This window comes from Gadus chalcogrammus, chromosome 12 (assembly GCF_026213295.1).
Source record: "Gadus chalcogrammus isolate NIFS_2021 chromosome 12, NIFS_Gcha_1.0, whole genome shotgun sequence".
Classification (NCBI taxonomy): Eukaryota; Metazoa; Chordata; class Actinopteri; order Gadiformes; family Gadidae; genus Gadus; species Gadus chalcogrammus.
Genome location: NC_079423.1, coordinates 8,412,721 through 8,424,762, shown reverse-complemented (window position 1 = coordinate 8,424,762; position 12,042 = coordinate 8,412,721). Strand labels below are relative to the sequence as shown.

The 12,042-nt window shown below is 42.9% G+C and overlaps 6 non-coding genes across 6 annotated transcripts; all 6 read right to left on the bottom strand.

The window, feature by feature from the left end:
* Positions 1 to 4,424: 4,424 nt before the first annotated feature.
* Positions 4,425 to 4,543, bottom strand: LOC130394411 (5S ribosomal RNA). The gene has a single exon (XR_008897573.1). It is a non-coding gene; the product is annotated as a 5S ribosomal RNA (ribosomal RNA).
* Positions 4,544 to 8,823: 4,280 nt separating this feature from the next.
* On the bottom strand, positions 8,824 to 8,942 carry LOC130395725 (5S ribosomal RNA). The gene has a single exon (XR_008898748.1). It is a non-coding gene; the product is annotated as a 5S ribosomal RNA (ribosomal RNA).
* A 519-nt stretch (positions 8,943 to 9,461) lies between these two features.
* On the bottom strand, positions 9,462 to 9,580 carry LOC130401320 (5S ribosomal RNA). Its single transcript, XR_008903782.1, has one exon. It is a non-coding gene; the product is annotated as a 5S ribosomal RNA (ribosomal RNA).
* A 519-nt stretch (positions 9,581 to 10,099) lies between these two features.
* LOC130401280 (5S ribosomal RNA) lies at positions 10,100 to 10,218 on the bottom strand. Its single transcript, XR_008903743.1, has one exon. It is a non-coding gene; the product is annotated as a 5S ribosomal RNA (ribosomal RNA).
* A 529-nt stretch (positions 10,219 to 10,747) lies between these two features.
* Positions 10,748 to 10,866, bottom strand: LOC130394060 (5S ribosomal RNA). Its single transcript, XR_008897256.1, has one exon. It is a non-coding gene; the product is annotated as a 5S ribosomal RNA (ribosomal RNA).
* Positions 10,867 to 11,395: 529 nt separating this feature from the next.
* Positions 11,396 to 11,514, bottom strand: LOC130400111 (5S ribosomal RNA). The gene has a single exon (XR_008902592.1). It is a non-coding gene; the product is annotated as a 5S ribosomal RNA (ribosomal RNA).
* Positions 11,515 to 12,042: the final 528 nt, after the last annotated feature.

The following is a 12,042-nucleotide window of genomic DNA, read 5'->3' as shown; positions in this document are numbered from 1 at the left end:
CATTTGAAACTCTAAAAGGTATGTTACAATCATTTTGGTTTATATTTCCGACGTACATTATTTCAGTTTTGTCTATATTTACTTTAGCCCCTGCTGCTCTCCCATATATTTCCATTTTTCCCATTATCCTTTTCACGCTATTCATATTTTTTACCATACATGTGGTGTCATCAGCATATTGCTGTATTTTGCTTTCACCCCCATTTGGCAATTTTATCCCCTCTATTTCCTTATCCTTCTTTATCATTTCCGCGAGACTTTCTGCAGTTAAGCTGTAAAGTACTGCCGATAGCGGGCACCCTTGCCTCACAGATCTTTCCAATGGAAAAGGATCTGTTATAGCTCCATTTATTTTTATCCTACTCCTTGCATTTTTGTACAATAATTTAATCCAGTTGATTATTCTTTGCCCAAAACCAAATTTTTCTAATGTGCAAAATAAAAAACTATGCTCAACCCTATCGAAGGCTTTATTAAGGTCCATACTTAAAATAATTCCACCATCCTTCCCCATGCATTCGATTGTGTCCCTTATTGTGCAAATAATGTCCGATATGTCCCTCCCTGGTATCCCATACGCCTGTGTTGGTGCTATGATTGTTGGTGCTGCTGTTTTTATTCTGTTTGCTAATACCTTTGTTAAGATCTTGTAATCCGTGTTTAGTACAGTTAGCGGTCTATAGTTTTCCAGTTTTCTTTTGCTTCCCTTATTTTTATATATGATCGTTATTAGTCCTGTTGCCAGCGACTCTGGTATCTCCTGCTCCTTCTCCATCTCTGCATAAAGTATGTTTAAAATTGGTAGCAGATCGTCTATAAATGTTTTATAAAATTCACTTGTAAGGCCATCTGTTCCCGGACTTTTATTGGTATTTAATGACATTATTGCTTCCTTTATTTCTATGTCTTTGATGTTGTCATCACACATACTTTTCTCATCATTTGTTATCGTTTTATTAATATTACCTAATACTGTATTTATATCTTCCTTCTTTGCATTTCCTTTTTTGTATAGATTTTTATAAAATGTCCCAACATTTCCAATAATGTCTACAAAATCATTTATTATCTCTCCATTTTCATTTTCTAACTCTTCAATATATACCCTTTCCTGTTTCCTTTTTTCTAATCCCAAAAAATAGCCTGTGCATCTCTCCCCCTTCATCGCATATTTCTCCCTACTCCTTGTTATTGCCCCCATACATTTATTCTGTTCATAAACGTCCAGTTTGGATTTCACCTTTATGTATTTTTCTATGCTATGTTTTGGATCCTTATCAATTCTTTCTGCCTCTTCTGCCAGCTCATCCTTCAAACATTTTATTTTCTCTCTTTCTATAAAAGCCCGGACCTTTGCATATCTAATACTTATTGTCCTTATCTTTTGCTTCAGTCTTTCCCACCATAATCCCTTGTTTCTACACATGTCCATGTTCTTTCTTCCATTCTCTATGCAGGCCACTATTTTATTTCTATATCCCTCTTCCTCTAGGAGAGTACTGTTTAGGCACCACACTCCTCCTCCCCTTCTCTCTATCCCAGTACCAACCTCTATTGACAGGATTGCATGGTCACTGAATGATGTGAATTTATACATCATATTTTTTATAAATTTAACCATTGTCTGATGTGCTATACACAAGTCTATTCGGCTTTGTTTTAATTCCCCCATTACCATTTGCCTTCTTGAGTACTCTCTCCTGTTTGGGTTTTCGTTTCTCCATACATCAATTAATTGTTTTTCCTCCATTGTTTTCAGAAAAACCTTTCTTGAAGCATCATTTTTAAATTCCTTCCCTCTTGCCATATCCAACCTTGTACTTTTTAAATTAAAATCTCCCACTATTATACAGTTTCCCACACACCATTTTCCTAAATCCAAAAAAAAAGCCTTCCTGTCTGCTTCTATATTTGGTGCATATATATTAATTATTCTGTACTCTATCTTTTTGTATTTAAATTCTATGATTATGACTCTTCCTTTTTTATCTTTGTAGATTTCTTTGAGGTTTTCTACAGTATTATTTTTTATCAGGATTGCTACCCCACATGATTTATCCGTACCATGGTTTGCATACATAATGTCTGTCCATTTCGTTTTTATATCTTTCATGATATGGTCTGTCCAGTTCGTTTCTTGCAGACATAACATGTCATTATTTTTACATTTAATTAATAGTTTTCCAAATTTGCTTTGATTCCTTAGCCCATTTGTGTTGAATGAAATCAAGCTTAACATTAAACACATAATTACGGTTTCATTCCCAACCTTCATTTTGTCCTTCTTTCCTCCCTCTTCCTCCTTTTCTCCTCAGCTTGGAGCGCAGCTTTTCTTTTCTTTGTGGTCTCCTCCGCCTTTCGTTCCTTCTGCGGTCTGCTTACACTCTCTGCCTCTGAAATATCCTCGATAATCAGGAAGTCCATCGCAGTTTCCCTCTCGTCTCGGTTTCCATCTCCATGCTCCTTTACCCCAACGCTGCCGGTTCCGTCTGCTGGAGTCGTCTCGCGAGGAGCCTTCTCTCCACTCGATTCCTCTCCGGACCGGCTCTCCTCCTGCCCCACAGCTCCCAACACGTCTCCTGCTGCGACGTCACTCAGGGGATGCCGTCTTTGGTTCTGCACCATGGTCTCCGCCCTGCTCTCTGGGACGCCCCCTAGGTCTCCCTCCGTCTGCATGTCGTCCTCGTCGCTGTCCTCCGGCTCCTCCTCCTCGCCGTCAGTGCTGTTGACCTCCTCCGCGACGTTGACCTCCTCCGCGACGCTGACATCCTCTCTCTCCGCTGCTTCTGGAACACACTCCCTTGCATAGTGTCCCTGTTTTTTACACCTGTGACATCTGAATTCTGGGCATTCTCGGAAGATGTGACCCGGTTTTATACATAATCTGCATACTTTCATCTGCCTGTCATGGATCACGCGGAAGTACTCTCCCCCCTCTAGTATTTCGAACTTCGTTGTGTAAGGTAGCGATTTCACTGTTTCAGTGAACCGGACCTTCAAGAACCTGGTTCCATCGGCTATGTCAGTTCCTGGCCACATTCTTCTTTTAATTGGCGAGATTGCCTTAACTCCCCATTCTGCAAGTTTGGCAAGAATGACACCATCCACAATGTACGTCGGCAAGTTTAAAAAAGATACAACTAATTCGTCATTTCTAATTTCTTTTGCCACTACCGTGCTCTTCTTTATTCTAATCCCATCTAACAGTATATCCTTCCCTTCAACATTGTCCATTGTTATTTCGTACTTTTTGGGCATTTTAAAACGGCATCCATTCACCACCCCGCACGTTTTTTTAACCTCACTTAGAAGCTCCATCATAGTCACCATCTCATCTCCAACGATCTCTACCGCCAAGGTAAGCTCCTTCTCAAATTTCTTATCTGTGCTTTGAAGAAGTTCCGAGGTACTTTTACTGTTGTCCGTGATCCTTCTCATAGTCGTTTCCTTTCCAATGTCGGCGTTCTTTGTCGGTTGCTGCGTCTTGCCGTTGTCCATGATCCTGCTCGTGGTCGGGGTCTTTCCATGGTCGTGTTCTTGGGCGATGTCTGCTCCATGCCGTTGTCCATATTCTGTGTCGTTGTGCTTGCCGGTCCGCTGTCAGTTGCCATGAGATCCGTCCTACTCCTCTCTACTCGCTCTCTCCTCTCCATTACGTCACTCATTCAAACACACACACACAAACAAAAACAAAAAAGACGTTCCCCCGAACAGCAAGCTGCTGGGGGAATAAAAAAAAAACTAAAACAAAAAGTAAAACACACTCACTCACATTAAATCTAGCACAAACAAAAAAGTCCACCTGCTCTCTCCACCTGCTCTCTCTGCTCACTGCTCACTTCCTGGTTGCACACCTGAACGGGATCAGACGAGATCGGGCGTGTTCAGGGTGGTATGGCCGTAAGCAATTAGTGCAGGCGCAAAACAAGGTTTTATACAGTAGCACATAAGGAGTGAGAAAGCTGCTGAGGCTCGACGTTACACTTTTACAAAAACAATCATTAGTTAGATATAAACGGCAGTAATTGATTCAGTAGGACTCCTTATCCATGTAAACGATCATTGTGACATCTGAATTCATTAATTATCTGAAATACACTGCATGCGCGTGTGATGTTAAATGTTTGAACCAAGGTTAACGGTTAAAGTGTCAGAGAATGGGTGGTGATTTTTTGACGTCCTCCCATGATCTGAAGTGAGCGTGCGTGTTTGTGTAGGTGAAAGTTTAAGAAATGTACAGCTGTCGGTTCAGCTCTCTGGTGCTCCCTGCTGGCAGTATCACTATACTGTCCTCATGTTTCACAAAAACAGTTTTGAGAGACGTTGTCAGTTTTTGTATGTTGCTTAAATCCTCCAAAGCGGTTGGCAGTACACATCAGGTCACGGTACGCCACGGAGTCAATGAGCTCGAGTTGAAAAAGAAAAACTTACAGCACCTGGTATTCCCAGGCGGTCTCCCATCCAAGTACTAACCAGGCCCGACCCTGCTTAGCTTCCGAGATCAGACGAGAACGGGCGTGTTCAGGGTGGTATAGCCGTAAGCAATTAGTGCAGGCGCAAAACCAGGTTTTATACAGTAGCACATAAGGAGTGAGAAAGCTGCTGAGGCTCGACGTTACACTCTTACAAAAACAATCATTAGTTAGATATAAACGGCAGTAATTGATTCAGTAGGACTCCTTATCCATGTAAACGATCATTGTGACATCTGAATTCATTAATTATCTGAAATACACTGCGTGTGCGTGTGATGTTAAATGTTTGAACCAAGGTTAACGGTTAAAGTGTCAGAGAATGGGTGGTGATTTGTTGACGTCCTCCCATGATCTGGGGTCTCATTTATAAAACTGTGCGTGGGATCGTTACTAAAAATGTGCGTACGCCCAGAAGCCAAGTTTTGCGTGCGCCTAAAAATATTCGGATTTATAAAACACTGCGTACGCACACATGTACGCAATCTTCGCTTTATAAATCAATAACATACTGACTACAATTGTGCGCAGCTGAATCAGCTTCACGTTCCGCCCTCTACACGCCCCTTTTTAACCATAAATGGTCAATGCAAATGACCTCGTGAATGCGATCTGCATATAAAACAGACTCAGATGCCGGTATTATGTCTTGTTGGAAACAATGGCAGAAGTACTGAGAAAAGCGAAATTTCACGGAGGTTGAAGTGGAGACACTTGTGGGTGAGATGTAGGTCCGAAAGGTAGTTTTGTTCGGCGGTCACGGGATTGGGATCCCCAACAACAAAAAGCAGAGTGAGTGGCAACATGTTGCTGCAGCAGTGAACTCTGTCAGTAGCACGGAGCGCACAGTCCCAGAATTAAAAAAGACATAAGAGTTACATATTTTTATGTAGCCTACTAATAAATCGTTATGGTCCCTATATACCCTCTCCCTCCGAATCCTTCCATTTGCATGGTCCGCCAGAAGTGCCATATGGTGCAGCATTACCACGACGCTCACCTCTGTATTTATTGGGTTACGGTAATAAGACTGACCGAGAACACCTTGGATAATCAGTTTGTAATCTTCTTGAACATAACCCCTTTTTAATGCCTGATTTGTCATGAAAAGCATCAAGAGTAGCGGACAACGATTGTGATGAGGAGTGTCGCTTGGTTTTCCACACTTTTTAATTGACTTGATTGACATTTGATTATGTGTTTACAGTGTCACATAAAAATATGATGTTGTTGACACATGTTGGACAGATGCTTTATTCCATGCAGTCGCGCCGTCAGTGGACAGTATGGAGTGACGGGATTAAATATAGAGATTTTTATTTTATTTATATTCTAAGGAGATGTTTCTGGAGTTATAACTGAGAAATAACGCAGTTGACTTAAATTATTCTGATTAGGATTTAACGCATGATACGGGTTGAAATTAAATGTATGAATGGCGATGATAAAACATAATCGTTCTTCTCACTCTACAATTCTTCGGTCTGACTTCAGTTCACCACCACACCATCTGTGTCGCCAATCCTCCTTTTCCTCCAAACCATGCGTACGCATGGGTCAGAGTTTGCTTAGGGCTGCGCACATTTTCCCGTCAAGTTGGTTTTTTATAGATCACAACCTTGGCGTGGAAAGTCACGTACGCAACTTTTAGGCCCGTTTTGTGCGTACGCAACGGTTATAAATGAGACCCCTGGGCCCTGTACCACGAAGCTCGCTTAGAGGGTTAGCGAGGTATGTTGAGCTCCAAGCCTGGGTTAGTTGTACCACGAAAGTCGATCTCTTTTAGCGTCGCTGTATCACCATGGTGACTTATGCTCGCAACCAAACCTGGTCGGGAGCAGTTTTTCGGCTTAGTCTAGCCGGAGATCGGCTACTTAAATCGGCGTGCGCAGCTTCCTAGCCCCTCCTCTGACAATGGCGTCACCATTTGTGGGTGTTCCCGTGGACCCCGGCGCACTTCTCGTACAGGCGTCTCTCCGGAGACAGGGTTTTACGGGACAAAACCGATCCCTTGGCATTGTCTGACGATATTCAGATTTCAGACTTTATTGTCATTGTGCAAACAACGAAATTGGGGTTCTTCATGAGAGATACAGATTCTCATCAGAGGGTGTTCGTTATTTGATCGTCCTTTTGGACCTTATGTAGACAATGATTACTGTTGCGCATTGTGTTTCAGTGACAGAATGCTAGAGTGGAGGTAGCGCGTCAGTCTTGAATTTCTGCGCGGGAGGTTCGACTCCCAAGTGACGAGAATTTATGTGAAGCTTAAAAAGTCCTAATTCTAATGCATATGGAATACTTATTCACTAAAGCTTATGGAATTATATTTTTGTGATTATTTCGAACTTGAACCCATATTTTCAAGGCCGTGCTGGCACCACATCTATGGGGGTAAAATGCATGATGAGAGACCGGCGAATTTGAACCCCGGTCGCTGGCGTTCGGGTCTTATACTAATCCACTACGCTACAGCCGCTACCACTCAGAGGTCGAAAACATGCGATACATTTCTTAAATAGGGTGTATTTAAAGTGAATTCCCTAAATGATAGAATAAGGCAGGATGGACGTTGCTTATGCATTTTTAAATCATCATCATTCTATTTGGATTAATGGCGAACAATTCTGCATTTGGCATAGTTATTTTACAGACAATTTGCAGAATCTTTTCACTTATACTCATATAGACTGCTTGATGTATCGTAAAGGTGAGAAAAATGACGCAAAAAACGCCCCTTTCACGTGAACGCGCACTGAACCTAAAGCGGAAAACCTGGTTCAACTAATTGAATCTAAAGTGAGCTTCGTGGTACCATTTAACTCTGATTGCGAGTTGCGGCTCTGTCGAGCCAGGTTTTCCCAAGAAAGCCTGGGTATGTTCAGCGAGCTTCGTGGTATAGGGCACTGAAGTGAGCGTGCGTGTTTGTGTTGGTGAAAGTTTAAGAAATGTACAACTGTCGTTTAAGCTCTCTGGTGCTCCCTGCTGGCAGTATCACTATACTGTCCTCATGTTTCACAAAAATAGTTTTGAGAGACGTTGTCAGTTTTTGTATGTTGCTTAAATCCTCCAAAGCGGTTGGCAGTAAACATCAGGGCCCTGTACCACGAAGCTCGCTTAGAGGGTTAGCGAGGTATGTTGAGCTCCAAGCCTGGGTTAGTTGTACCACGAAAGTCGATCTCTTTTAGCGTCGCTGTATCACCATGGTGACTTATGCTCGCAACCAAACCTGGTCGGGAGCAGTTTTTCGGCTTAGTCTAGCCGGAGATCGCCTACTTAAATCGGTGTGCGCAGCTTCCTAGCCCCTCCTCTGACAATGGCGTCACCATTTGTGGGTGTTCCCGTGGACCCCGGCGCACTTCTCCGGAGACAAGGGTTTTACGGGACAGAACCGATCCCTTGGCATTGTCTGACGATATTCAGATTTCAGACTTTATTGTCATTGTGCAAACAACGAAATTGGGGTTCTTCATGAGAGATACAGATTCTCATCAGAGGGTGTTCGTTATTTGATCGTCCTTTTGGACCTTATGGAGACAATGATTACTGTTGCGCATTGAGTCTCAGTGACAGAGTGCTAGAGTGGAGGTAGCGCGTCAGTCTTGAATTTTTGCGCGGGGGGTTCAACTCCCAAGTGACGCGAATTTATGTGAAGCTTAAAAAGTCCTAATTCTCATGCATATGGAATACTTATTCACTAAAGCTTATGGAATTATATTTTTGTGCTTATTTCGAACTTGAACCCATATTTTCAAGGCCGTGCTGGAACCACATCTATGGGGGTAAAATGCATGATGATAGACCGGCGAATTTGAACCCCGGTCGCTGGCGTTCGGGTCTTATACTAATTCACTACGCTACAGCCGCTCCCTCTCAGCGGTCGAAAACATGCAATATATTTCTTAAATAGGGTGTATTTAAAGTGAATTCCCTAAATGATAGAATAAGGCAGGATGGACGTTGCTTATGCATTTTTAAATCATCATCATTCTATTTGGATTAATGGCGAACAATTCTGCATTTGGCATAGTTATTTTACAGACAATATGCAGAATCTTTTCACTTACTCATATAGACTGCTTGATCTATCGTAAAGGTGAGAAAAATGACGCAAAAAACGCCCCATTCACGTGAACGCGCACTGAACCTAAAGCGGAAAACCTGGTTCAACTAATTGAATCTAAAGTGAGCTTCGTGGTACCATTTAACTCTGATTGCGAGTTGCGGCTCTGTCGAGCCAGGTTTTCCCAAGAAAGCCTGGGTATGTTCAGCGAGCTTCGTGGTATAGGGCACAGGTCACGGTACGCCACGGTAGGCCACGGAGGCAATGAGCTCGAGTTGAAAAAGAAAAAGCTTACAGCACCTGGTATTCCCAGGCGGTCTCCCATCCAAGTACTAACCAGTCCCGACCCTGCATAGCTTCCGAGATCAAACGAGATCTGGCGTGTTCAGGGTGGTATGGCCGTAAGCAATTAGTGCAGGCGCAAAACCAGGTTTTATACAGTAGCACATAAGGAGTGAGAAAGCTGCTGAGGCTCGACGTTACACTTTTACAAAAACAATCATTAGTTAGATATAAACGGCAGTAATTGATTCAGTAGGACTCCTTATCCATGTAAACGATCATTGTGACATCTGAATTCATTAATTATCTGAAATACACTGCGTGTGCGTGTGATGTTAAATGTTTGAACCAAGGTTAACGGTTAAAGTGTCAGAGAATGGGTGGTGATTTTTTGACGTCCTCCCATGATCTGAAGTGAGCGTGCGTGTTTGTGTTGGTGAAAGTTTAAGAAATGTACAACTGTCGGTTAAGCTCTCTGGTGCTCCCTGCTGGCAGTATCACTATACTGTCCTCATGTTTCACAAAAATAGTTTTGAGAGACGTTGTCAGTTTTTGTATGTTGCTTAAATCCTCCAAAGCCGTAGGCAGTAAACATCAGGTCACGGTACGCCACGGAGTCAATGAGCTCGAGTTGAAAAAGAAAAAGCTTACAGCACCTGGTATTCCCAGGCGGTCTCCCATCCAAGTACTAACCAGGCCCAACCGTGCTTAGCTTCCGAGATCAGACGAGATCGGGCGTGTTCAGGGTGGTATGGACGTAAGCAATTAGTGCAGGCGCAAAACCAGGTTTTATACAGTAGCACATAAGGAGTGAGAAAGCTGCTGAGGCTCGACGTTACACTCTTACAAAAACAATCATTAGTTAGATATAAACGGCAGTAATTGATTCAGTAGGACTCCTTATCCATGTAAACGATCATTGTGACATCTGAATTCATTAATTATCTGAAATACACTGCGTGTGCGTGTGATGTTAAATGTTTGAACCAAGGTTAACGGTTAAAGTGTCAGAGAATGGGTGGTGATTTTTTGACGTCCTCCCATGATCTGAAGTGAGCGTGCGTGTTTGTGTTGGTGAAAGTTTAAGAAATGTACAACTGTCGGTTCAGCTCTCTGGTGCTCCCTGCTGGCAGTATCACTATACTGTCCTCATGTTTCACAAAAATAGTTTTGAGAGACGTTGTCAGTTTTTGTATGTTGCTTAAATCCTCCAAAGCGGTTGGCAGTAAACATCAGGTCACGGTATGCCACGGAGTCAATGAGCTCGAGTTGAAAAATAAATAGCATACAGCACCTGGTATTCCCAGGCGGTCTCCCATCCAAGTACTAACCAGGCCCGACCCTGCTTAGCTTCCGAGATCAGACAAGATCGGGCGTGTTCAGGGTGGTATGGCCGTAAGCAAATAGTGCAGGCGCAAAACCAGGTTTTATACAGTAGCACATAAGGAGTGAGAAAGCTGCTGAGGCTCGACGTTACACTTTTACAAAAACAATCATTAGTTAGATATAAACGGCAGTAATTGATTCAGTAGGACTCCTTATCCATGTAAACGATCATTGTGACATCTGAATTCATTAATTATCTGAAATACACTGCGTGTGCGTGTGATGTTAAATGTTTGAACCAAGGTTAACGGTTAAAGTGTCAGAGAATGGGTGGTGATTTTTTGACGTCCTCCCATGATCTGAAGTGAGCGTGCGTGTTTGTGTTGGTGAAAGTTTAAGAAATGTACAACTGTCGTTTCATGCTCTCTGGTGCTCCCTGCTGGCAGTATCACTATACTGTCCTCATGTTTCACAAAAATAGTTTTGAGAGACGTTGTCAGTTTTTGTATGTTGCTTAAATCCTCCAAAGCGGTTGGCAGTAAACATCAGGTCACGGTACGCCACGGTAGGCCACGGAGGCAATGAGCTCGAGTTGAAAAAGAAAAGCTTACAGCACCTGGTATTCCCAGGCGGTCTCCCATCCAAGTACTAACCAGGCCCGACCCTGCTTAGCTTCCAAGATCAGACAAGATCGGGCGTGTTCAGGGTGGTATGGCCGTAAGCAATTAGTGCAGGCGCAAAACCAGGTTTTATACAGTAGCACATAAGGAGTGAGAAAGCTGCTGAGGCTCGACGTTACACTCTTACAAAAACAATCATTAGTTAGATATAAACGGCAGTAATTGATTCAGTAGGACTCCTTATCCATGTAAACGATCATTGTGACATCTGAATTCATTAATTATCTGAAATACACTGCGTGTGCGTGTGATGTTAAATGTTTGAACCAAGGTTAACGGTTAAAGTGTCAGAGAATGGGTGGTGATTTTTTGACGTCCTCCCATGATCTGAAGTGAGCGTGCGTGTTTGTGTTGGTGAAAGTTTAAGAAATGTACAACTGTCGGTTCAGCTCTCTGGTGCTCCCGGCTGGCAGTATCACTATACTGTCCTCATGTTTCACAAAAATAGTTTCGAGAGACGTTGTCAGTTTTTGTATGTTGCTTAAATCCTCCAAAGCGGTTGGCAGTAAACATCAGGTCACGGTACGCCACGGTAGGCCACGGAGTCAATGAGCTCGAGTTGAAAAAGAAAAAGCTTACAGCACCTGGTATTCCCAGGCGGTCTCCCTTCCAAGTACTAACCAGGCCCGACCCTGCTTAGCTTCCGAGATCAGACGAGATCGGGCGTGTTCAGGGTGGTATGGCCGTAAGCAATTAGTGCAGGCGCAAAACCAGGTTTTATACAGTAGCACATAAGGAGTGAGAAAGCTGCTGAGGCTCGACGTTACACTCTTACAAAAACAATCATTAGTTAGATATAAACGGCAGTAATTGATTCAGTAGGACTCCTTATCCATGTAAACGATCATTGTGACATCTGAATTCATTAATTATCTGAAATACACTGCATGTGCGTGTGATGTTAAATGTTTGAACCAAGGTTAACGGTTAAAGTGTCAGAGAATGGGTGGTGATTTTTTGACGTCCTCCCATGATCTGAAGTGAGCGTGCGTGTTTGTGTTGGTGAAAGTTTAAGAAATGTACAACTGTCGGTTCAGCTCTCTGGTGCTCCCTGCTGGCAGTATCACTATACTGTCCTCATGTTTCACAAAAATAGTTTTGAGAGACGTTGTCAGTTTTTGTATGTTGCTTAAATCCTCCAAAGCGGTTGGCAGTAAACATCAGGTCACGGTACGCCACGGTAGGCCACGGAGTCAATGAGCTCGAGTTGAAAAAAGAA